Source organism: Zeugodacus cucurbitae, chromosome X (assembly GCF_028554725.1).
Source record: "Zeugodacus cucurbitae isolate PBARC_wt_2022May chromosome X, idZeuCucr1.2, whole genome shotgun sequence".
Classification (NCBI taxonomy): domain Eukaryota; kingdom Metazoa; phylum Arthropoda; class Insecta; order Diptera; family Tephritidae; genus Zeugodacus; species Zeugodacus cucurbitae.
Genome location: NC_071672.1, coordinates 23,349,133 through 23,373,378, shown reverse-complemented (window position 1 = coordinate 23,373,378; position 24,246 = coordinate 23,349,133).

Here is a 24,246-nt window from a genome sequence, read left to right as displayed (position 1 = left end):
GTCTTGTCTTGTCTTGTCTTGTCTTGTCTTGTCTTGTCTTGTCTTGTCTTGTCTTGTCTTGTCTTGTCTTGTCTTGTCTTGTCTTGTCTTGTCTTGTCTTGTCTTGTCTTGTCTTGTCTTGTCTTGTCTTGTGTTGTCTTGTCTTATCTTGTCATGTCGTGTGTTGTGTTGTTTTGTCTTGTCTTGTTGTGTATTGTCATGTCTTATATTGTCTTGTCTTGTCTTGTCTTGTCTTGTCTTGTCTTGTCTTGTCTTGTCTTGTCTTGTCTTGTCTTGTCATGTCATGTCATGTCGTGTGTTGTGTTGTTTTGTCTTGTCTTGTCTTCTCCTTGTCTTGTCTTGTCATGTCGTGTGTTGTGTTGTTTTGTCTTGTCATGTCTTATATTGTCTTGTCTTGTCTTATATTGTCTTGTCTTGTCTTGTCTTGTCTTGTCATGTCATGTCATGTCGTGTGTTGTGTTGTTTTGTCTTGTCATGTCTTATATTGTCTTGTCTTGTCTTGTGATGTCATGTCGTGTGTTGTGTTGTTTTGTCTTGTCTTGTTTTGTCTTGTCCTGTCTTATATTGTCTTGTCTTGTCATGTCCTATCTTGTCTTGTCATGTCTTGTCTTGTCTTGTCTTGTCTTGTCTTGCCTTGTCTTGTCTTGTCTTGTCTTGTCTTGTCTTGTCTTGTCTTGTCTTGTCTTGTCTTGTCTTGTCTTGTCTTGTCTTGCCTTGTCTTGTCTTGTCTTGTCTTGTCTTGTCTTGTCTTGTCTTGTCTTGTCTTGTCTTGTCTTGTCTTGTCTTGTCTTGTCTTGTCTTGTGTTGTCTTGTCTTATCTTGTCATGTCGTGTGTTGTGTTGTTTTGTCTTGTCTTGTCTTGTCTTGTCTTGTCTTGTCTTGTCTTGTCTTGTGTTGTCTTGTCTTGTGTTGTCTTGTCTTATCTTGTCATGTCGTGTGTTGTGTTGTTTTGTCTTGTCTTGTTGTGTATTGTCATGTCTTATATTGTCTTGTCTTGTCTTGTCTTGTCTTGTCTTGTCTTGTCTTGTCTTGTCTTGTCTTGTCATGTCTTGTCTTGTCTTGTCTTGTCTTGTCTTGTCTTGTCTTGTCTTGTCTTGTCTTGTCTTGTCTTGTCATGTCATGTCATGTCGTGTGTTGTGTTGTTTTGTCTTGTCTTCTCCTTGTCTTGTCTTGTCTTGTCTTGTCTTGTCTTGTTTTATGTTGTGTTGTCTTGTTTTGTCATGTAATGTCATGTCGTGTGTTGTGTTGTTTTGTCTTGTCTTGTCTTCTCCTTGTCTTGTCTTGTCATGTCGTGTGTTGTGTTGTTTTGTCTTGTCATGTCTTATATTGTCTTGTCTTGTCTTGTGATGTCATGTCGTGTGTTGTGTTGTTTTGTCTTGTCTTGTTTTGTCTTGTCCTGTCTTGTCTTGTCATGTCATGTCATGTGTTGTGTTGTGTTGTTTTGTCTTGTCTTGTATTGTCTTGTCTTGTCTTGTCTTGTCTTGTCTTGCCTTATCTTGCCTTGTCTTGTCTTGTCTGGTCTTGTCTTGTCTTGTCTTGTCATGTCTTGTCTGGTCTTGTTTTGTCTTGTCTTGTCTTGTCTTGTCTTGTCTTGTCTTGTCTTGTCTTGTCTTGTCTTGTCTTGTCTTGTCTTGTCTTGTCTTGTCTTGTCTTGTCTTGTCTTGTCTTGTCTTGTCTTGTCTTGTATTGTCTTGTCTTGTCTTGTCTTGTCTTGCCTTGTCTTGTCTTGTCTTGTCATGTCTTGTCTTGTCATGTCCTATCTTGTCTTGTCTTGTCTTGTCTTGTCTTGTCTTGTCTTGTCTTGTATTGTCTTGTCTTGTTTTATGTTGTCTTGTCTTGTCTTGTTTTGTCATGTAATGCCATGTCGTGTGTTGTGTTGTTTTGTCTTGTCATGTCTTATATTGTCTTGTCTTGTCTTGTGATGTCTTGTCTTGTCTTGTCTTGTCTTGTCTTGTCTTGTCATGTCTTGTCTTGTCATGTCCTATCTTGTCTTGTCTTGTCTTGTGTTGCCTCCTCTTGTCTTGTCTTGTCTTGTCTTGTCTTGTCTTGTCTTGTCTTGTCTTGTCTTGTCTTGTCTTGTCTTGTCTTGTGATGTCATGTCTTGTCATGACTTGTCTTGTCATGTCCTATCTTGTCTTGTCATGTCTTGTCTTGTCTTGTCTTGTCTTGTCTTGTCTTGTCTTGTCTTGTCTTGTCTTGTCTTGTCTTGTCTTGTCTTGTCTTGTCTTGTCTTGTCTTGTCTTGTCATGTCCTATCTTGTCTTGTCATGTCATGTCATGTCGTGTCTTGTATTACTTTGTCTTGTCTTGTCTTGTCATGTCGTGTGTTGTGTTGTTTTGTCTTGTCTTGTTGTGTATTGTCATGTCTTATATTGTCTTGTCTTGTCTTGTGATGTCATGTCGTGTCTTGTGTTGTTTTGTCGTGTCATGTCTTGTCTTGTCTTGTCTTGTCTTGTCTTGTCCTGTCCTGTCGTGTGTTGTCTTGTCTTGTCCTGTCCTGACGTGTGTTGTGTTGTTTTGTCTTGTGTTGTTTTGTCCTGTCCTGACGTGTGTTGTGTTGTTTTGTCTTGTCTTGTTTTGTCTTGTCTTGTGTTGTTTTGTCTTGTATTGTCTTGTTTTCTCATGTAATGTCATGTCGTGTGTTGTGTTGTTTTGTCTTGTCTTGTGTTGTTTTGTCGTGTCATGTCTTGTCTTGTCTTGTCCTGTCCTGTCGTGTGTTGTCTTGTCTTGTCTTGTCCTGTCCTGACGTGTGTTGTATTGTTTTGTCTTGTCTTGTGTTGTTTTGTCCTGTCCTGACGTGTGTTGTGTTGTTTTGTCTTGTCTTGTTTTGTCTTGTCTTGTCTTGTCATGTCTTGTCTTGTCTTGTGTTGTTTTGTCGTGTCATGTCTTGTCTTGTGATGTCATGTCATGTCGTGTGTTGTGTTGTTTTGTCTTGTCATGTCTTGTCTTGTCTTGTCATGTCTTGTCTTGTCTTGTGTTGTTTTGTCGTGTCATGTCTTGTCTTGTCTTGTCCTGTCCTGTCGTGTGTTGTGTTGGTTTGTCTTGTCTTGTCATGTCATGTCATGTCGTGTCTTGTGTTGCTTTGTCTTGTCTTGTCATGTCGCGTGTTGTGTTGTTTTGTCTTGTCTTGTTGTGTATTGTCATGTCTTATATTGTCTTGTCTTGTCTTGTCTTGTCTTGTCATGTCATGTCATGTCGTGTGCTGTGTTGTTTTGTCTTGTCTTGTCTTGCCTTGTCTTGTCTTGTCTTGTCTTGTCTTGTCTTGTCTTGTCTTGTCTTGTCTTGTCTTGTCTTGTCATGTCTTGTCTTGTCTTGTCTTGTATTGTCTTGTTTTCTCATGTAATGTCCTGTCGTGTGTTGTGTTGTTTTGTCTTGTCTTGTGTTGCTTTGTCGTGTCATGTCTTGTCTTGTCTTGTCCTGTACTGTCGTGTGTTGTGTTGTTTTGTCTTGTCTTGTCATGTCATGTCATGTCGTGTCTTGTGTTGCTTTGTCTTGTCTTGTCTTGTCTTGTCATGTCGTGTGTTGTGTTGTTTTGTCTTGTCTTGTTGTGTATTGTCATGTCTTATATTGTCTTGTCTTGTCCTGTCTTGTCATGTCATGTCATGTCGTGTGTTGTGTTGTTTTGTCTTGTCTTGTCTTGTCTTGTCATGTCGTGTGTTGTGTTGTTTTGTCTTGTCTTGTGTTGTTTTGTCGTGTCATGTCTTGTCTTGTCTTGTCTTGTCCTGTCCTGTCGTGTGTTGTGTTGTTTTGTCTTGTCTTGTCTTGTCTTGTTTTGTCTTGTCTTGTCTTGTTTTATGTTGTCTTTTTTTGTCATGTAATGTCATGTCGTGTGTTGTGTTGTTTTGTCTTGTCTTGTGTTGTTTTGTCGTGTCATGTCTTGTCTTGTCTTGTCTTGTCCTGTCCTGCCGTGTGTTGTGTTGTTTTGTCTTGTCTTGTCATGTCATGTCATGTCGTGTCTTGTGTTGCTTTGTCTTGTCTTGTCTTGTCTTGTGTTGCCTCGTCTTGTCTTGTCTTGTCTTGTCTTGTCTTGTCTTGTCTTGTCTTGTCTTGTCTTGTCTTGTCATGTCTTGTCTTGTCTTGTCTTATTTTGTCTTGTCTTGTATTGTCTTGTTTTCTCATGTAATGTCCTGTCGTGTGTTGTGTTGTTTTGTCTTGTCTTGTGTTGCTTTGTCGTGTCATGTCTTGTCTTGTCTTGTCCTGTACTGTCGTGTGTTGTGTTGGTTTGTCTTGTCTTGTCAAGGCATGTCATGTCGTGTCTTGTGTTGCTTTGTCTTGTCTTGTCATGTCGTGTGTTGTGTTGTTTTGTCTTGTCTTGTTGTGTATTGTCATGTCTTATATATTCTTGTCTTGTCTTGTCTTGTCTTGTCATGTCATGTCATGTCGTGTGCTGTGTTGTTTTGTCTTGTCTTGTCTTGTCTTGTCTTGTCTTGTCTTGTCTTGTCTTGTCTTGTCTTGTCTTGTCTTGTCATGTCGTGTCTTGTGTTGCTTTGTCTTGTCTTGTCATGACGTGTGTTGTGTTGTTTTGTCTTGTCTTGTTGTGTATTGTCATGTCTTATATTGTCTTGTCTTGTCTTGTCATGTCTTGTCTTGTCTGGTCCTGTCCTGTCGTGTGTTGTGTTGGTTTGTCTTGTCTTGTCATGTCATGTCATGTCGTGTCTTGTGTTGCTTTGTCTTGTCTTGTCATGTCGTGTGTTGTGTCGTTTTGTCTTGTCTTGTTGTGTATTGTCATGTCTTGTCTTGTCTTGTGTTGTTTTGTCGTGTCTTGTCTTGTCTTGTCCTGTCCTGCCGTGTGTTGTGTTGTTTTGTCTTGTCTTGTCATGTCATGTCATGTCGTGTCTTGTGTTGCTTTGTCTTGTCTTGTCTTGTCTTGTCTTGTCTTGTGTTGCCTCGTCTTGTCTTGTCTTGTCTTGTCTTGTCTTGTCTTGTCTTGTCTTGTCTTGTCTTGTCATGTCTTGTCTTGTCTTGTCTTGTCATGTCTTGTCTTGTCTTGTTTTGTCTTGTCTTGTATTGTCTTGTTTTCTCATGTAATGTCCTGTCGTGTGTTGTGTTGTTTTGTCTTGTCTTGTGTTGCTTTGTCGTGTCATGTCTTGTCTTGTCTTGTCCTGTACTGTCGTGTGTTGTGTTGGTTTGTCTTGTCTTGTCAAGGCATGTCATGTCGTGTCTTGTGTTGCTTTGTCTTGTCTTGTCATGTCGTGTGTTGTGTTGTTTTGTCTTGTCTTGTTGTGTATTGTCATGTCTTATATTGTCTTGTCTTGTCTTGTCTTGTCTTGTCATGTCATGTCATGTCGTGTGCTGTGTTGTTTTGTCTTGTCTTGTCTTGTCTTGTCTTGTCTTGTCTTGTCTTGTCTTGTCTTGTCTTGTCTTGTCTTGTCTTGTCATGTCGTGTCTTGTGTTGCTTTGTCTTGTCTTGTCATGACGTGTGTTGTGTTGTTTTGTCTTGTCTTGTTGTGTATTGTCATGTCTTATATTGTCTTGTCTTGTCTTGTCATGTCTTGTCTTGTCTGGTCCTGTCCTGTCGTGTGTTGTGTTGGTTTGTCTTGTCTTGTCATGTCATGTCATGTCGTGTCTTGTGTTGCTTTGTCTTGTCTTGTCATGTCGTGTGTTGTGTTGTTTTGTCTTGTCTTGTTGTGTATTGTCATGTCTTATATTGTCTTGTCATGTCATGTCATGTCGTGTGCTGTGTTGTTTTGTCTTGTCTTGTCTTGTCTTGTCTTGTCTTGTCTTTTCTTGTCTTGTCTTGTCTTGTCTTGTCATGTCATGTCTTGTCTTGTCTTGTCTTGTCTTGTCTTGTTTTGTCTTGTCTTGTATTGTCTTGTTTTCTCATGTAATGTCCTGTCGTGTGTTGTGTTGTTTTGTCTTGTCTTGTGTTGCTTTGTCGTGTCATGTCTTGTCTTGTCTTGTCCTGTACTGTCGTGTGTTGTGTTGTTTTGTCTTGTCTTGTCATGTCATGTCATGTCGTGTCTTGTGTTGCTTTGTCTTGTCTTGTCTTGTCTTGTCATGTCGTGTGTTGCGTTGTTTTGTCTTGTCTTGTTGTGTATTGTCATGTCTTATATTGTCTTGTCTTGTCTTGTCTTGTCTTGTCATGTCATGTCATGTCGTGTGTTGTGTTGTTTTGTCTTGTCTTGTCTTGTCTTGTCATTTCGTGTGTTGTGTTGTTTTGTCTTGTCTTGTGTTGTTTTGTCGTGTCATGTCTTGTCTTGTCTTGTCCTGTCCTGTCGTGTGTTGTGTTGTTTTGTCTTGTCTTGTCTTGTTTTGTCTTGTCTTGTCTTGTTTTATGTTGTCTTGTTTTGTCATGTAATGTCATGTCGTGTGTTGTGTTGTTTTGTCTTGTCTTGTGTTGTTTTGTCGTGTCATGTCTTGTCTTGTCTTGTCCTGTCCTGCCGTGTGTTGTGTTGTTTTGTCTTGTCTTGTCATGTCATGTCATGTCGTGTCTTGTGTTGCTTTGTCTTGTCTTGTCTTGTGTTGCCTCGTCTTGTCTTGTCTTGTCTTGTCCTGTCCTGACGTGTGTTGTGTTGTTTTGTCTTGTCTTGTCTTGTCTTGTCTTGTCTTGTCTTGTCATGTCGTGTGTTGTGTTGTTTTGTCTTGTCTTGTCTTGTCTTGTCTTGTCTTGTCTTGTCATGTCGTGTGTTGTGTTGTTTTGTCTTGTCTTGTGTTGTTTTGTCGTGTCATGTCTTGTCTTGTCTTGTCTTGTCTTGTCCTGTCCTGTCGTGTGTTGTGTGGTTTTGTCTTGTCTTGTCATGTCATGTCATGTCGTGTCTTGTGTTGCTTTGTCTTGTCTTATCTTGTCTTGTCATGTCTTGTCTTGTCTTGTCTTGTCTTGTCTTGTCTTGCCTTGTCTTGTCTTGTCTTGTCTTGTCTTGTCTTGTCTTGTCTTGTCTTGTCTTGTCCTGTCCTGTCTTGTCTTGTCATATCTTGGTTTGTCTTGTCTTGTCTTGTCTTGTCTTGTCTTGTCTTGTCTTGTCTTGTCTTGTCTTGTCTTGTCTTGTCTTGCTTTGTCTTGTCATGTCTTATCTTGTCTTGTCTTGTCTTGTCTTGTCCTGTCCTGTCGTGTGTTGTTTTGTATTGTCTTGTCTTGTGTTGTTTTTTTGTGTCATGTCTTGTCTTGTCTTGTCTTGTCCTGTCCTGTCGTGTGTTGTGTTGTTTTGTCTTGCCTTGTCTTGTCTTGTCATGTCATGTCATGTCGTGTCTTGTGTTGCTTTGTCTTGTCTTGTCTTGTCTTGTCTTGTCATGTCGTGTGTTGTGTTGTTTTGTCTTGTCATGTCTTGTCTTGTCATGTCATGTCATGTCGTGTGTTGTGTTGTTTTGTCTTGTCTTGTCTTGTCTTGTCTTGTCTTGTCATGTCGTGTGTTGTGTTGTTTTGTCTTGTCATGTCTTGTCTTGTCTTGTCATGTCTTGTCTTGTCTTGTCTGGTCTTGTTTTGTCTTGTCTTGTCTTGTCTTGTCTCGTCTTGTCTTGTCTTGTCTTGTCTTGTCATGTCATGTCATGTCATATCGTGTGTTGTCTTATTTTGTCTTGTCATGTCTTATCTTGTCATGTCTTGTCTTGTCTTGTCTTGTCTTGTCTTGTCTTGTCTTGTCTTGTCTTGTCTTGTCTTGTCTTGTCTTGTCTTGTCTTGTCTTGTCTTGTCTTGTCTTGTCTTGTCTTGTCTTGTCTTGTCTTGTCTTGTCTTGTCTTGTCTTGTCTTGTCATGTCATGTCATGTCATATCGTGTGTTGTGTTGTTTTGTCTTGTCTTATTTTGTCTTGTCATGTCTGATCTTGTCTTGTCTTGTCTTGTCTTGTCTTGTCTTGTCTTGTCTCATCTTGTCTTGTCCTGTCCTGTCCTGTCTTGTCTTGTTATTTTATGTCTTGTCTTGTCTTGTTTTGTCTTGTCTTGTATTGTCTTGTTTTCTCATGTAATGTCATGTCGTGCGTTGTGTTGTTTTGTCTTGTCTTGTGTTGTTTTGTCGTGTCATGTCTTGTCTTGTCTTGTCTTGTCCTGTCCTGTTGTGTGTTGTGTTGTTTTGTCTTGTCTTGTCTTGTCCTGTCCTGACGTGTGTTGTCTTGTCTTGTCTTGTCTTGTCTTGTCTTGTCTTGTCTTGTCCTGTCTTGTCTTGTCTTGTCATGTCCTGTCTTGTCTTGTCTTGTCTTGTCTTGTCTTGTCTTGTCTTGTCTTGTCTTGTCTTGTCTTGTCTTGGCCTGTCCTGTCTTGTCTTGTCTTGTCTTGTCTTGTCATGTCTTGTCTTGTCTTGTCTTGTCTTGTCTTGTGTTGCCTCGTCTTGTCTTGTCTTCTCTTGTCCTGTCCTGACGTGTGTTGTGTTGTTTTGTCTTGTCTTGCTTTGTCTTGTCATGTCTTATCTTGTCTTGTCATGTCTTGTCTTGTCTTGCCTTGTCTTGTCTTGTCTTGTCTTGTCTTGTCTTGTCTTGTCTTGTCTTGTCTTGTCTTGTCTTGTCATGTCTTGTCTTGTCTTGTCTTGTCATGTCTTGTCTTGTCTTGTCTTGTCTTGTCTTGTCTTGTCTTGTTTTGTCTTGTCTTGTATTGTCTTGTTTTCTCATGTAATGTCCTGTCGTGTGCTGTGTTGTTTTGTCTTGTCTTGTCTTGTCTTGTCTTTTCTTGTCTTGTCTTGTCTTGTCTTGTCATGTCTTGTCTTGTCTTGTCTTGTCTTGTCTTGTCTTGTTTTGTCTTGTCTTGTATTGTCTTGTTTTCTCATGTAATGTCCTGTCGTGTGTTGTGTTGTTTTGTCTTGTCTTGTGTTGCTTTGTCGTGTCATGTCTTGTCTTGTCTTGTCCTGTACTGTCGTGTGTTGTGTTGTTTTGTCTTGTCTTGTCATGTCATGTCATGTCGTGTCTTGTGTTGCTTTGTCTTGTCTTGTCTTGTCTTGTCATGTCGTGTGTTGTGTTGTTTTGTCTTGTCTTGTTGTGTATTGTCATGTCTTATATTGTCTTGTCTTGTCTTGTCTTGTCTTGTCATGTCATGTCATGTCGTGTGTTGTGTTGTTTTGTCTTGTCTTGTCTTGTCTTGTCATTTCGTGTGTTGTGTTGTTTTGTCTTGTCTTGTGTTGTTTTGTCGTGTCATGTCTTGTCTTGTCTTGTCCTGTCCTGTCGTGTGTTGTGTGGTTTTGTCTTGTCTTGTCTTGTTTTGTCTTGTCTTGTCTTGTTTTATGTTGTCTTGTTTTGTCATGTAATGTCATGTCGTGTGTTGTGTTGTTTTGTCTTGTCTTGTGTTGTTTTGTCGTGTCATGTCTTGTCTTGTCTTGTCCTGTCCTGCCGTGTGTTGTGTTGTTTTGTCTTGTCTTGTCATGTCATGTCATGTCGTGTCTTGTGTTGCTTTGTCTTGTCTTGTCTTGTGTTGCCTCGTCTTGTCTTGTCTTGTCTTGTCCTGTCCTGACGTGTGTTGTGTTGTTTTGTCTTGTCTTGTCTTGTCTTGTCTTGTCTTGTCTTGTCATGTCGTGTGTTGTGTTGTTTTGTCTTGTCTTGTCTTGTCTTGTCTTGTCTTGTCTTGTCTTGTCATGTCGTGTGTTGTGTTGTTTTGTCTTGTCTTGTGTTGTTTTGTCGTGTCATGTCTTGTCTTGTCTTGTCTTGTCTTGTCCTGTCCTGTCGTGTGTTGTGTGGTTTTGTCTTGTCTTGTCATGTCATGTCATGTCGTGTCTTGTGTTGCTTTGTCTTGTCTTATCTTGTCTTGTCATGTCTTGTCTTGTCTTGTCTTGTCTTGTCTTGTCTTGTCTTGTCTTGTCTTGTCTTGTCTTGTCTTGTCTTGTCTTGTCTTGTCTTGTCTTGTCTTGTCTTGTCTTGTCTTGTCTTGTCTTGTCTTGTCTTGTCCTGTCCTGTCTTGTCTTGTCATATCTTGGTTTGTCTTGTCTTGTCTTGTCTTGTCTTGTCTTGTCTTGTCTTGTCTTGTCTTGTCTTGCTTTGTCTTGTCATGTCTTATCTTGTCTTGTCTTGTCTTGTCTTGTCCTGTCCTGTCGTGTGTTGTTTTGTATTGTCTTGTCTTGTGTTGTTTTTTTGTGTCATGTCTTGTCTTGTCTTGTCTTGTCCTGTCCTGTCGTGTGTTGTGTTGTTTTGTCTTGCCTTGTCTTGTCTTGTCATGTCATGTCATGTCGTGTCTTGTGTTGTTTTGTGTTGTTTTGTCTTGTCTTGTCTTGTATTGTCTTGTTTTCTCATGTAATGTCATGTCGTGTGTTGTGTTGTTTTGTCTTGTCTTGTGTTGTTTTGTCGTGTCATGTCTTGTCTTGTCTTGTCTTGTCCTGTCCTGTCGTGTGTTGTGTTGTTTTGTTTTGTCTTGTCTTGTCCTGTCCTGACGTGTGTTGTGTTGTTTTGTCTTGTCTTGTTTTGTCTTGTCCTGTCTTGTCTTGTCTTGTGATGTCATGTCATGTCGTGTGTTGTGTTGTTTTGTCTTGTCATGTCTTGTCTTGTCTTGTCTTGTCTTGTCTTGTCTTGTCTTGTCTTGTCTTGTCTTGTCTTGTCTTGTCTTGTCATGTCTTGTCTTGTCTTGTGTTGTTTTGTCGTGTCATATCTTGTCTTGTCTTGCCTTGTCTTGTCCTGTCCTGTCGTGTGTTGTGTTGTTTTGTCTTGTCTTGTCATGTCACGTCATGTCGTGTCTTGTGTTGCTTTGTCTTGTCTTGTCTTGTCTTGTCATGTCGTGTGTTGTGTTGTTTTGTCTTGTCTTGTTGTGTATTGTCATGTCTTATATTGTCTTGTCTTGTCTTGTCTTGTCATGTCATGTCGTGTGTTGTGTTGTTTTGTCTTGTCTTGTCATGTCATGTCATGTCGTGTCTTGTGTTGCTTTGTCTTGTCTTGTCTTGTCATGTCGTGTGTTGTGTTGTTTTGTCTTGTCTTGTTGTGTATTGTCATGTCTTATATTGTCTTGTCTTGTCTTGTGATGTCATGTCATGTCGTGTGTTGTGTTGTTTTGTCTTGTCTTGTCATGTCGTGTGTTGTGTTGTTTTGTCTTGTCTTGCTGTGTATTGTCATGTCTTATATTGTCTTGTCTTGTCTTGTCATGTCATGTCATGTCGTGTGTTGTGTTGTTTTGTCTTGTCTTGTTTTGTCTTCTCATGTCATGTCTTGTCTTGTCTTGTCCTGTCTTGTCTTGTCTTGTCTTGTCTTGTCTTGTCTTGTCTTGTCTTGTCTTGTCTTGTCTTGTCTTGTCTTGTCTTGTCTTGTCTTGTCTTGTCTTGTCTTGTCTTGTCTTGTCTTGTCTTGTCTTGTCTTGTCTTGTCTTGTCTTGTCTTGTCTTGTCTTGTCTTGTCATGTCTTGTCTTGTCATGTCCTATCTTGTCTTGTCTTGTCTTGTGTTGCCTCGTCTTGTCTTGTCTTGTCTTGTCCTGTCCTGACGTGTGTTGTGTTGTTTTGTCTTGTCTTGCTTTGTCTTGTCATGTCCTATCTTGTCTTGTCATGTCTTGTCTTGTCTTGTCTTGTCTTGTCTTGTCTTGTCTTGTCTTGTCTTGTCTTGTCTTGTCTTGTCTTGTCTTGTCTTGTCTTGTCTTGTCTTGTCTTGTGATGTCATGTCGTGTGTTGTGTTGTTTTGTCTTGTCATGTCTTGTCCTGTCCTGTCTTGTGTTGTCTTGTCATGTCTTGTCTTGTCTTGTCTTGTCTTGTGTTGCCTCGTCTTGTCTTGTCTTGTCTTGTGCTGTCCTGACGTGTGTTGTGTTGTTTTGTCTTGTCTTGCTTTGTCTTGTCATGTCCTATCTTGTCTTGTCATGTCTTGTCTTGTCTTGTCTTGTCTTGTCTTGTCTTGTCTTGTCTTGTCTTGTCTTGTCTTGTCTTGTCTTGTCATGTCTTGTCTTGTGTTGCCTCGTCTTGTCTTGTCTTGTCTTGTCCTGTCCTGACGTGTGTTGTGTTGTTTTGTCTTGTCTTGCTTTGTCTTGTCATGTCCTATCTTGTCATGTCTTGTCTTGTCTTGTCTTGTCTTGTCTTGTCTTGTCTTGTCTTGTCTTGTCTTGTCTTGTCTTGTCTTGTCTTGTCTTGTCTTGTCTTGTCTTGTCTTGTCTTGTCTTGTCTTGTCTTGTCTTGTCTTGTCTTGTCTTGTCTTGTCTTGTCTTGTCTTGTCTTGTCTTGTCTTGTCTTGTCTTGTCTTGTCTTGTGATGTCATGTCGTGTGTTGTGTTGTTTTGTCTTGTCATGTCTTGTCCTGTCCTGTCTTGTGTTGTCTTGTCATGTCTTGTCTTGTCTTGACTTGTCTTGACTTGTCTTGTGTTGCCTCGTCTTGTCTTGTCTTGTCTTGTGCTGTCCTGACGTGTGTTGTGTTGTTTTGTCTTGTCTTGCTTTGTCTTGTCATGTCCTATCTTGTCTTGTCATGTCTTGTCTTGTCTTGTCTTGTCTTGTCTTGTCTTGTCTTGTCTTGTCTTGTCTTGTCTTGTCTTGTCTTGTCTTGTCTTGTCTTGTCTTGTCTTGTCTTGTCTTGTCTTGTCTTGTCTTGTCTTGTCTTGTATTGTCTTGTCTTGTCTTGTCTTGTCTTGTCTTGTCTTGTCTTGTCTTGTCTTGTCTTGTCTTGTCTTGTCTTGTATTGTCTTGTATTGTCTTGTCTTGTCTTGTCTTGTCTTGTCTTGTCTTGTCTTGTCTTGTGTTGTCTTGTCTAATCTTGTCATGTCGTGTGTTGTGTTGTTTTGTCTTGCCTTGTTGACAATACACAACAAGGCAAGACAAAACAACATATATATATTGTCTTGTCTTGTCTTGTCATGTCATGTCATGTCGTGTGTTGTGTTGTTTTGTCTTGTCTTGTTTTGTCTTCTCATGTCATGTCTTGTCTTGTCTTGTCCTGTCTTGTCTTGTCTTGTCTTGTCTTGTCTTGTCTTGTCTTGTCTTGTCTTGTCTTGTCTTGTCTTGTCTTGTCTTGTCTTGTCTTGTCTTGTCTTGTCTTGTCTTGTCTTGTCTTGTCTTGTCTTGTCTTGTCTTGTCTTGTCTTGTCTTGTCTTGTCTTGTCTTGTCTTGTCTTGTCTTGTCTTGTCTTGTCTTGTCTTGTCTTGTCTTGTCTTGTCATGTCTTGTCTTGTCATGTCCTATCTTGTCTTGTCTTGTCTTGTGTTGCCTCGTCTTGTCTTGTCTTGTCTTGTCCTATCTTGTCTTGTCATGTCTTGTCTTGTCTTGTCTTATATTGTCTTGTCTTGTCTTGTCTTGTCTTGTCTTGTCTTGTCTTGTCTTGTCTTGTCTTGTCTTGTCTTGTCTTGTCTTGTCTTGTCTTGTCTTGTCTTGTCTTGTCTTGTCTTGTCTTGTCTTGTCTTGTTTTATGTTGTCTTGTCTTGTCTTGTTTTGTCATGTAATGCCATGTCGTGTGTTGTGTTGTTTTGTCTTGTCATGTCTTATATTGTCTTGTCTTTTCTTGTGATGTCTTGTCTTGTCTTGTCTTGTCATGTCTTGTCTTGTCATGTCCTATCTTGTCTTGTCTTGTCTTGTGTTGCCTCGTCTTGTCTTGTCTTGTCTTGTCTTGTCTTGTCTTGTCTTGTCTTTTCTTGTCTTGTCTTGTCTTGTGATGTCATGTCGTGTGTTGTGTTGTTTTGTCTTGTCATGTCTTGTCTTGTCATGTCCTATCTTGTCTTGTCATGTCTTGTCTTGTCTTGTCTTGTCTTGTCTTGTCTTGTCTTGTCTTGTCTTCTCCTGTCCTGTCGTGTTTTGTGTTGTTTTGTCTTGTCTTGTCATGTCATGTCATGTCGTGTCTTGTATTACTTTGTCTTGTCTTGTCTTGTCTTGTCATGTCGTGTCGTGTGTTGTGTTGTTTTGTCTTGTCATGTCCTATCTTGTCTTGTCATGTCTTGTCTTGTCTTGTCTTGTGTTGTCTTGTCTTGTCTTGTCTTGTCTTGTCTTGTCTTGTCCTGTCCTGTCGTGTGTTGTGTTGTTTTGTCTTGTCTTGTCATGTCATGTCATGTCGTGTCTTGTATTACTTTGTCTTGTCTTGTCTTGTCATGTCGTGTGTTGTGTTGTTTTGTCTTGTCTTGTTGTGTATTGTCATGTCTTATATTGTCTTGTCTTGTCTTGTGATGTCATGTCATGTCGTGTGTTGTATTGTTTTGTCTTGTTTTGCTGTGTATTGTAATGTCTTATATTGTCTTGTCTTGTCTTGTCATGTCATGTCATGTCGTGTGTTGTGTTGTTTTGTCTTGTCTTGTTTTGTCTTCTCATGTCATGTCTTGTCTTGTCTTGTCCTGTCTTGTCTTGTCTTGTCTTGTCTTGTCTTGTCTTGTCTTGTCTTGTCTTGTCTTGTCTTGTCTTGTCTTGTCTTGTCTTGTCTTGTCATGTCTTGTCTTGTCATGTCCTATCTTGTCTTGTCTTGTCTTGTCCTGTCCTGACGTGTGTTGTGTTGTTTTGTCTTGTCTTGTCATGTCTTGTCTTGTCTTGTCTTGTCTTGTCTTGTCTTGTCTTGTCATGTCTTGTCTTGTCTTGTCTTGTCTTGTCTTGTCTTGTCTTGTCTTGTCTTGTCTTGTCTTGTCTTGTGATGTCATGTCGTGTGTTGTGTTGTTTTGTCTTGTCATGTCTTGTCCTGTCCTGTCTTGTCTTGTCTTGTCATGTCTTGTCTTGTCTTGTCTTGTGCAGTCCTGTCGTGTGTTGTGTTGTTTTGTCTTGTCATGTCTTGTCTTGTCTTGTCTTGTCTTGTCTTGTCTTGTCTTGCCTTGTCTTGTCTTGTCTTGTCTTGTCTTGTCTTGTCTTGTCTTGTCTTGTCTTGTCTTGTCTTGCCTTGTCTTGTCTTGTCTTGTCTTGTCTTGTCTTGTCTTGTCTTGTCTTGTCTTGTCTTGTCTTGTCTTGTTTTGTCTTGTGTTGTCTTGTCTTATCTTGTCATGTCGTGTGTTGTGTTGTTTTGTCTTGTCTTGTTGTGTATTGTCATGTCTTATATTGTCTTGTCTTGTCTTGTCTTGTCTTGTCTTGTCTTGTCTTGTCTTGTCTTGTCTTGTCTTGTCTTGTCTTGTCTTGTCTTGTCTTGTCTTGTCTTGTCTTGTCTTGTCTTGTTTTGTCTTGTCCTGTCTTGTCTTGTCATGTCATGTCATGTGTTGTGTTGTGTTGTTTTGTCTTGTCTTGTCTTGTCTTGTCTTATCTTGTGTTGTCTTGTCTTGTCTTGTCTTGTTTTATGTTGTCTTGTCTTGTCTTGTTTTGTCATGTAATGTCATGTCGTGTGTTGTGTTGTTTTGTCTTGTCATGTCTTATATTGTCTTGTCTTGTCTTGTGATGTCATGTCGTGTGTTGTGTTGTTTTGTCTTGTCATGTCTTATATTGTCTTGTCTTGTCTTGTCTTGTCTTGTGATGTCATGTCATGTGTTGTGTTGTGTTGTTTTGTCTTGCCTTGTTTTGTCTTGTCCTGTCTTGTCTTGTCATGTCATGTCATGTGTTGTGTTGTGTTGTTTTGTTTTGTCTTGTCTTGTCTTGTCTTGTCCTGTCCTGTCGTGTGTTGTGTTGTTTTGTCTTGTCTTGTCATGTCATGTCATGTTGTGTCTTGTGTTGCTTTGTCTTGTCTTGTCTTGTCTTGTCATGTCGTGTGTTGTGTTGTTTTGTCTTGTCTTGTTGTGTATTGTCATGTCTTATATTGTCTTGTCTTGTCTTGTCATGTCGTGTGTTGTGTTGTTTTGTCTTGTCTTGTTGTGTATTGTCATGTCTTATATTGTCTTGTCTTGTCTTGTCTTGTCATGTCATGTCGTGTGTTGTGTTGTTTTGTCTTGTCTTGTCTTGTTTTGTCTTGTCATGTCTTGTCATGTCTTGTCTTGTCTTGTTTTGTCTTGTCATGTCTTGTCTTGTCTTGTCTTGTCTTGTCTTGTCTTGTCTTGTCTTGTCTTGTCTTGTCTTGTCTTGTCTTGTCTTGTCTTGTCTTGTCTTGTCTTGTCTTGTCTTGTCTTGTCTTGTCTTGTCTTGTCTTGTCTTGTCTTGTCTTGTCTTGTCTTGTCTTGTCTTGTCTTGTCTTGTCTTGTCTTGTTTTGTCTTGTCCTGTCTTGTCTTGTCATGTCATGTCATGTGTTGTGTTGTGTTGTTTTGTCTTGTCTTGTCTTGTCTTGTCTTGTCTTGTGTTGTCTTGTCTTGTCTTGTCTTGTTTTATGTTGTCTTGTCTTGTCTTGTTTTGTCATGTAATGTCATGTCGTGTGTTGTGATGTTTTGTCTTGTCATGTCTTATATTGTCTTGTCTTGTCTTGTGATGTCATGTCGTGTGTTGTGTTGTTTTGTCTTGTCATGTCTTATATTGTCTTGTCTTGTCTTGTCTTGTCTTGTGATGTCATGTCGTGTGTTGTGTTGTTTTGTCTTGTCATGTCATGTCATGTGTTGTGTTGTGTTGTTTTGTTTTGTCTTGTCTTGTCTTGTCTTGTCTTGTCTTGTCCTGTCCTGTCGTGTGTTGTGTTGTTTTGTCTTGTCTTGTCATGTCATGTCATGTCGTGTCTTGTGTTGCTTTGTCTTATCTTGTCTTGTCTTGTCATGTCGTGTGTTGTGTTGTTTTGTCTTGTCTTGTTGTGTATTGTCATGTCTTATATTGTCTTGTCTTGTCTTGTCATGTCGTGTGTTGTGTTGTTTTGTCTTGTCTTGTTGTGTATTGTCATGTCTTATATTGTCTTGTCTTGTCTTGTCTTGTCTTGTCTTGTCATGTCATGTCGTGTGTTGTGTTGTTTTGTCTTGTCTTGTTTTGTCTTGTCATGTCTTGTCATGTCTTGTCTTGTCTTGTTTTGTCTTGTCATGTCTTGTCTTGTCTTGTCTTGTCTTGTCTTGTCTTGTCTTGTCTTGTCTTGTCTTGTCTTGTCTTGTCTTGTCTTGTCTTGTCTTGTCTTGTCTTGTCTTGTCTTGTCTTGTCTTGTCTTGTCTTGTCTTGTCTTGTCTTGTCTTGTCTTGTCTTGTCTTGTCTTGTCTTGTCTTGTCTTGTCTTGTCTTGTCTTGTCTTGTGTTGTCTTGTGTTGTCTTGTCTTGTCTTGTCTTGTTTTATGTTGTGTTGTCTTGTCTTGTTTTGTCATGTAATGTCATGTCGTGTGTTGTGTTGTTTTGTCTTGTCTTGTCTTCTCCTTGTCTTGTCTTGTCATGTCGTGTGTTGTGTTGTTTTGTCTTGTCATGTCTTATATTGTCTTGTCTTGTCTTGTGATGTCATGTTGTGTGTTGTGTTGTTTTGTCTTGTCTTGTCATGTCATGTCATGTGTTGTGTTGTGTTGTTTTGTCTTGTCTTGTCTTGTCTTGTCTTGCCTTATCTTGCCTTGTCTTGTCTTGTCTGGTCTTGTCTTGTCTTGTCTTGTCTTGTCTTGTCTTGTCTTGTCTTGCCTTGTCTTGTCTTGTCTTGTCTTGTCTTGTCTTGTCTTGTCTTGTCTTGTCTTGTCTTGTCTTGTCTTGTCTTGTCTTGTCTTGTCTTGTCTTGTCTTGTCTTGTCTTGTCTTGTCTTGTCTTGTCTTGTCTTGTCTTGTGATGTCATGTCGTGTGTTGTGTTGTTTTGTCTTGTCATGTCTTGTCCTGTCCTGTCTTGTGTTGTCTTGTCTTGTCTTGACTTGTCTTGACTTGTCTTGTGTTGCCTCGTCTTGTCTTGTCTTGTCTTGTGCTGTCCTGACGTGTGTTGTGTTGTTTTGTCTTGTCTTGCTTTGTCTTGTCATGTCCTATCTTGTCTTGTCATGTCTTGTCTTGTCTTGTCTTGTGTTGTCTTGTCTTGTCTTGTCTTGTCTTGTCTTGTCTTGTCTTGTCTTGTCTTGTCTTGTCTTGTCTTGTCTTGTCTTGTATTGTCTTGTCTTGTCTTGTCTTGTCTTGTCTTGTCTTGTCTTGTCTTGTCTTGTCTTGTCTTGTCTTGTATTGTCTTGTCTTGTCTTGTCTTGTCTTGTCTTGTCTTGTCTTGTGTTGTCTTGTCTAATCTTGTCATGTCGTGTGTTGTGTTGTTTTGTCTTGCCTTGTTGACAATACACAACAAGGCAAGACAAAACAACATATATATATTGTCTTGTCTTGTCTTGTCATGTCATGTCATGTCGTGTGTTGTGTTGTTTTGTCTTGTCTTGTTTTGTCTTCTCATGTCATGTCTTGTCTTGTCTTGTCCTGTCTTGTCTTGTCTTGTCTTGTCTTGTCTTGTCTTGTCTTGTCTTGTCTTGTCTTGTCTTGTCTTGTCTTGTCTTGTCTTGTCTTGTCTTGTCTTGTCTTGTCTTGTCTTGTCTTGTCTTGTCTTGTCTTGTCTTGTCTTGTCTTGTCTTGTCTTGTCTTGTCTTGTCTTGTCTTGTCTTGTCTTGTCTTGTCTTGTCATGTCTTGTCTTGTCATGTCCTATCTTGTCTTGTCTTGTCTTGTCTTGTGTTGCCTCGTCTTGTCTTGTCTTGTCTTGTCCTATCTTGTCTTGTCATGTCTTGTCTTGTCTTGTCTTATATTGTCTTGTCTTGTCTTGTCTTGTCTTGTCTTGTCTTGTCTTGTCTTGTCTTGTCTTGTCTTGTCTTGTCTTGTCTTGTCTTGTCTTGTCTTGTCTTGTCTTGTCTTGTCTTGTCTTGTCTTGTCTTGTCCTGTCTTGTCTTGTCATGTCATGTCATGTGTTGTGTTGTGTTGTTTTGTCTTGTCTTGTCTTGTCTTGTCTTGTCTTGTTTTATGTTGTCTTGTCTTGTCTTGTTTTGTCATGTAATGCCATGTCGTGTGTTGTGTTGTTTTGTCTTGTCATGTCTTATATTGTCTTGTCTTTTCTTGTGATGTCTTGTCTTGTCTTGTCTTGTCATGTCTTGTCTTGTCATGTCCTATCTTGTCTTGTCTTGTCTTGTGTTGCCTCGTCTTGTCTTGTCTTGTCTTGTCTTGTCTTGTCTTGTCTTGTCTTGTCTTGTCTTTTCTTGTCTTGTCTTGTCTTGTGATGTCATGTCGTGTGTTGTGTTGTTTTGTCTTGTCATGTCTTGTCTTGTCATGTCCTATCTTGTCTTGTCATGTCTTGTCTTGTCTTGTCTTGTCTTGTCTTGTCTTGTCTTGTCTTGCCTTGTCTTGTCTTCTCCTGTCCTGTCGTGTGTTGTGTTGTTTTGTCTTGTCTTGTCATGTCATGTCATGTCGTGTCTTGTATTACTTTGTCTTGTCTTGTCTTGTCTTGTCTTGTCATGTCGTGTCGTGTGTTGTGTTGTTTTGTCTTGTCATGTCCTATCTTGTCTTGTCATGTCTTGTCTTGTCTTGTGTTGTCTTGTCTTGTCTTGTCTTGTCTTGTCTTGTCTTGTCCTGTCCTGTCGTGTGTTGTGTTGTTTTGTCTTGTCTTGTCATGTCATGTCATGTCGTGTCTTGTATTACTTTGTCTTGTCTTGTCTTGTCATGTCGTGTGTTGTGTTGTTTTGTCTTGTCTTGTTGTGTATTGTCATGTCTTATATTGTCTTGTCTTGTCTTGTGATGTCATGTCATGTCGTGTGTTGTGTTGTTTTGTCTTGTTTTGCTGTGTATTGTAATGTCTTATATTGTCTTGTCTTGTCTTGTCATGTCATGTCATGTCGTGTGTTGTGTTGTTTTGTCTTGTCTTGTTTTGTCTTCTCATGTCATGTCTTGTCTTGTCTTGTCCTGTCTTGTCTTGTCTTGTCTTGTCTTGTCTTGTCTTGTCTTGTCTTGTCTTGTCTTGTCTTGTCTTGTCTTGTCTTGTCTTGTCTTGTCTTGTCTTGTCTTGTCTTGTCATGTCTTGTCTTGTCATGTCCTATCTTGTCTTGTCTTGTCTTGTCCTGTCCTGACGTGTGTTGTGTTGTTTTGTCTTGTCTTGTCATGTCTTGTCTTGTCTTGTCTTGTCTTGTCTTGTCTTGTCTTGTCATGTCTTGTCTTGTCTTGTCTTGTCTTGTCTTGTCTTGTCTTGTCTTGTCTTGTCTTGTCTTGTGATGTCATGTCGTGTGTTGTGTTGTTTTGTCTTGTCATGTCTTGTCCTGTCCTGTCTTGTCTTGTCTTGTCATGTCTTGTCTTGTCTTGTCTTGTGCAGTCCTGTCGTGTGTTGTGTTGTTTTGTCTTGTCTTGCTTTGTCTTGTCATGTCCTATCTTGTCTTGTCATGTCTTGTCTTGTCTTGTCTTGTCTTGTCTTGTCTTGTCTTGCCTTGTCTTGTCTTGTCTTGTCTTGTCTTGTCTTGTCTTGTCTTGTCTTGTCTTGTCTTGTCTTGTCTTGTCTTGTCTTGCCTTGTCTTGTCTTGTCTTGTCTTGTCTTGTCTTGTCTTGTCTTGTCTTGTCTTGTCTTGTCTTGTTTTGTCTTGTGTTGTCTTGTCTTATCTTGTCATGTCGTGTGTTGTGTTGTTTTGTCTTGTCTTGTTGTGTATTGTCATGTCTTATATTGTCTTGTCTTGTCTTGTCTTGTCTTGTCTTGTCTTGTCTTGTCTTGTCTTGTCTTGTCTTGTCTTGTCTTGTCTTGTCTTGTCTTGTCTTGTCTTGTCTTGTCTTGTCTTGTCTTGTTTTGTCTTGTCCTGTCTTGTCTTGTCATGTCATGTCATGTGTTGTGTTGTGTTGTTTTGTCTTGTCTTGTCTTGTCTTGTCTTATCTTGTGTTGTCTTGTCTTGTCTTGTCTTGTTTTATGTTGTCTTGTCTTGTCTTGTTTTGTCATGTAATGTCATGTCGTGTGTTGTGTTGTTTTGTCTTGTCATGTCTTATATTGTCTTGTCTTGTCTTGTGATGTCATGTCGTGTGTTGTGTTGTTTTGTCTTGTCATGTCTTATATTGTCTTGTCTTGTCTTGTCTTGTCTTGTGATGTCATGTCATGTGTTGTGTTGTGTTGTTTTGTCTTGCCTTGTTTTGTCTTGTCCTGTCTTGTCTTGTCATGTCATGTCATGTGTTGTGTTGTGTTGTTTTGTTTTGTCTTGTCTTGTCTTGTCTTGTCCTGTCCTGTCGTGTGTTGTGTTGTTTTGTCTTGTCTTGTCATGTCATGTCATGTTGTGTCTTGTGTTGCTTTGTCTTGTCTTGTCTTGTCTTGTCATGTCGTGTGTTGTGTTGTTTTGTCTTGTCTTGTTGTGTATTGTCATGTCTTATATTGTCTTGTCTTGTCTTGTCATGTCGTGTGTTGTGTTGTTTTGTCTTGTCTTGTTGTGTATTGTCATGTCTTATATTGTCTTGTCTTGTCTTGTCTTGTCATGTCATGTCGTGTGTTGTGCTGTTTTGTCTTGTCTTGTCTTGTTTTGTCTTGTCATGTCTTGTCTTGTCTTGTTTTGTCTTGTCATGTCTTGTCTTGTCTTGTCTTGTCTTGTCTTGTCTTGTCTTGTCTTGTCTTGTCTTGTCTTGTCTTGTCTTGTCTTGTCTTGTCTTGTCTTGTCTTGTCTTGTCTTGTCTTGTCTTGTCTTGTCTTGTCTTGTCTTGTCTTGTCTTGTCTTGTCTTGTCTTGTCTTGTCTTGTCTTGTCTTGTCTTGTCTTGTCTTGTCTTGTCTTGTCTTGTCTTGTCTTGTCTTGTTTTGTCTTGTCCTGTCTTGTCTTGTCATGTCATGTCATGTGTTGTGTTGTGTTGTTTTGTCTTGTCTTGTCTTGTCTTGTCTTGTCTTGTGTTGTCTTGTCTTGTCTTGTCTTGTTTTATGTTGTCTTGTCTTGTCTTGTTTTGTCATGTAATGTCATGTCGTGTGTTGTGTTGTTTTGTCTTGTCATGTCTTATATTGTCTTGTCTTGTCTTGTGATGTCATGTCGTGTGTTGTGTTGTTTTGTCTTGTCATGTCTTATATTGTCTTGTCTTGTCTTGTCTTGTCTTGTGATGTCATGTCGTGTGTTGTGTTGTTTTGTCTTGTCATGTCATGTCATGTGTTGTGTTGTGTTGTTTTGTTTTGTCTTGTCTTGTCTTGTCTTGTCTTGTCTTGTCCTGTCCTGTCGTGTGTTGTGTTGTTTTGTCTTGTCTTGTCATGTCATGTCATGTCGTGTCTTGTGTTGCTTTGTCTTATCTTGTCTTGTCTTGTCATGTCGTGTGTTGTGTTGTTTTGTCTTGTCTTGTTGTGTATTGTCATGTCTTATATTGTCTTGTCTTGTCTTGTCATGTCGTGTGTTGTGTTGTTTTGTCTTGTCTTGTTGTGTATTGTCATGTCTTATATTGTCTTGTCTTGTCTTGTCTTGTCTTGTCTTGTCATGTCATGTCGTGTGTTGTGTTGTTTTGTCTTGTCTTGTTTTGTCTTGTCATGTCTTGTCATGTCTTGTCTTGTCTTGTTTTGTCTTGTCATGTCTTGTCTTGTCTTGTCTTGTCTTGTCTTGTCTTGTCTTGTCTTGTCTTGTCTTGTCTTGTCTTGTCTTGTCTTGTCTTGTCTTGTCTTGTCTTGTCTTGTCTTGTCTTGTCTTGTCTTGTCTTGTCTTGTCTTGTCTTGTCTTGTCTTGTCTTGTCTTGTCTTGTCTTGTCTTGTCTTGTCTTGTCTTGTCTTGTCTTGTCTTGTCTTGTCTTGTCTTGTCTTGTCTTGTCTTGTCTTGTCTTGTGTTGTCTTGTGTTGTCTTGTCTTGTCTTGTCTTGTTTTATGTTGTGTTGTCTTGTCTTGTTTTGTCATGTAATGTCATGTCGTGTGTTGTGTTGTTTTGTCTTGTCTTGTCTTCTCCTTGTCTTGTCTTGTCATGTCGTGTGTTGTGTTGTTTTGTCTTGTCATGTCTTATATTGTCTTGTCTTGTCTTGTGATGTCATGTCGTGTGTTGTGTTGTTTTGTCTTGTCTTGTCATGTCATGTCATGTGTTGTGTTGTGTTGTTTTGTCTTGTCTTGTCTTGTCTTGTCTTGCCTTATCTTGCCTTGTCTTGTCTTGTCTGGTCTTGTCTTGTCTTGTCTTGTCTTGTCTTGTCTTGTCTTGTCTTGTCTTGCCTTGTCTTGTCTTGTCTTGTCTTGTCTTGTCTTGTCTTGTCTTGTCTTGTCTTGTCTTGTCTTGTCTTGTCTTGTCTTGTCTTGTCTTGTCTTGTCTTGTCTTGTCTTGTCTTGTCTTGTCTTGTCTTGTCTTGTCTTGTCATGTCTTGTCTTGTCATGTCTTGTCTTGTCTTGTCTTGTCTTATCTTGTCTTGCCTTGTCTTGTCTTGTCTTGTCTTGTCTTGTCTTGTCTTGTCTTGTCTTGTCTTGTCTTGTCTTGTCTTGTCTTGTCTTGTCTTGTCTTGTCTTGTCTTGTCTTGCCTTGTCTTGTCTTGTCTTGTCATGTCTTGTCTTGTCATGTCCTATCTTGTCTTGTCTTGTCTTGTGTTGCCTCGTCTTGTCTTGTCTTGTCTTGTCCTGTCCTGACGTGTGTTGTGTTGTTTTGTCTTGTCTTGCTTTGTCTTGTCATGTCCTATCTTGTCTTGTCTTGTCTTGTCTTGTCTTGTCTTGTCTTGCCTTGTCTTGTCTTGTCTTGTCATGTCTTGTCTTGTCATGTCCTATATTGTCTTGTCTTGTCTTGTGTTGCCTCGTCTTGTCTTGTCTTGTCTTGTCCTGTCCTGACGTGTGTTGTGTTGTTTTGTCTTGTCTTGCTTTGTCTTGTCATGTCCTATCTTGTCTTGTCATGTCTTGTCTTGTCTTGTCTTGTCTTGTCTTGTCTTGTCTTGTCTTGTCTTGTCTTGTCTTGTCTTGTGATGTCATGTCGTGTGTTGTGTTGTTTTGTCTTGTCATGTCTTGTCCTGTCCTGTCTTGTGTTGTCTTGTGTTGTCTTGTCATGTCTTGTCTTGTCTTGTCTTGTCTTGTGTTGCCTCGTCTTGTCTTGTCTTGTCTTGTGCTGTCCTGACGTGTGTTGTGTTGTTTTGTCTTGTCTTGCTTTGTCTTGTCATGTCCTATCTTGTCTTGTCATGTCTTGTCTTGTCTTGTCTTGTCTTGTCTTGTCTTGTCTTCTCCTGTCCTGTCGTGTGTTGTGTTGTTTTGTCTTGTCTTGTCATGTCATGTTATGTCGTGTGTTGTGTTGTTTTGTCTTGTCTTGTTGTGTATTGTCATGTCTTATATTGTCTTGTCTTGTCTTGTCTTGTCATGTCTTGTCTTGTCATGTCCTATCTTGTCTTGTCTTGTCTTGTCTTGTCTTGTCTTGTCTTGTCTTGTCTTGTCTTGTCTTGTCTTGTCTTGTATTGTCTTGTATTGTCTTGTCTTGTCTTGTCTTGTCTTGTCTTGTCTTGTCTTGTCTTGTCTTGTGTTGTCTTGTCTTATCTTGTCATGTCTTGTCTTGTCTTGTCTTGTCTTGTCTTGCCTTGTCTTGTCTTGTCTTGTCTTGTCTTGTCTTGTCTTGTCTTGTCTTGTCTTGTCTTGTCTTGTCTTGTCTTGTCTTGTCTTGTCTGGTCTTGTCTTGTCATGTCATGTCTTGTCTTGTCTTGTCTTGTCTTGTCATGTCTTGTCTTGTCATGACCTATCTTGTCTTGTCTTGTCTTGTGTTGCCTCGTCTTGTCTTGTCTTGTCTTGTCCTGTCCTGACGTGTGTTGTGTTGTTTTGTCTTGTCTTGCTTTGTCTTGTCATGTCCTATCTTGTCTTGTCATGTCTTGTCTTG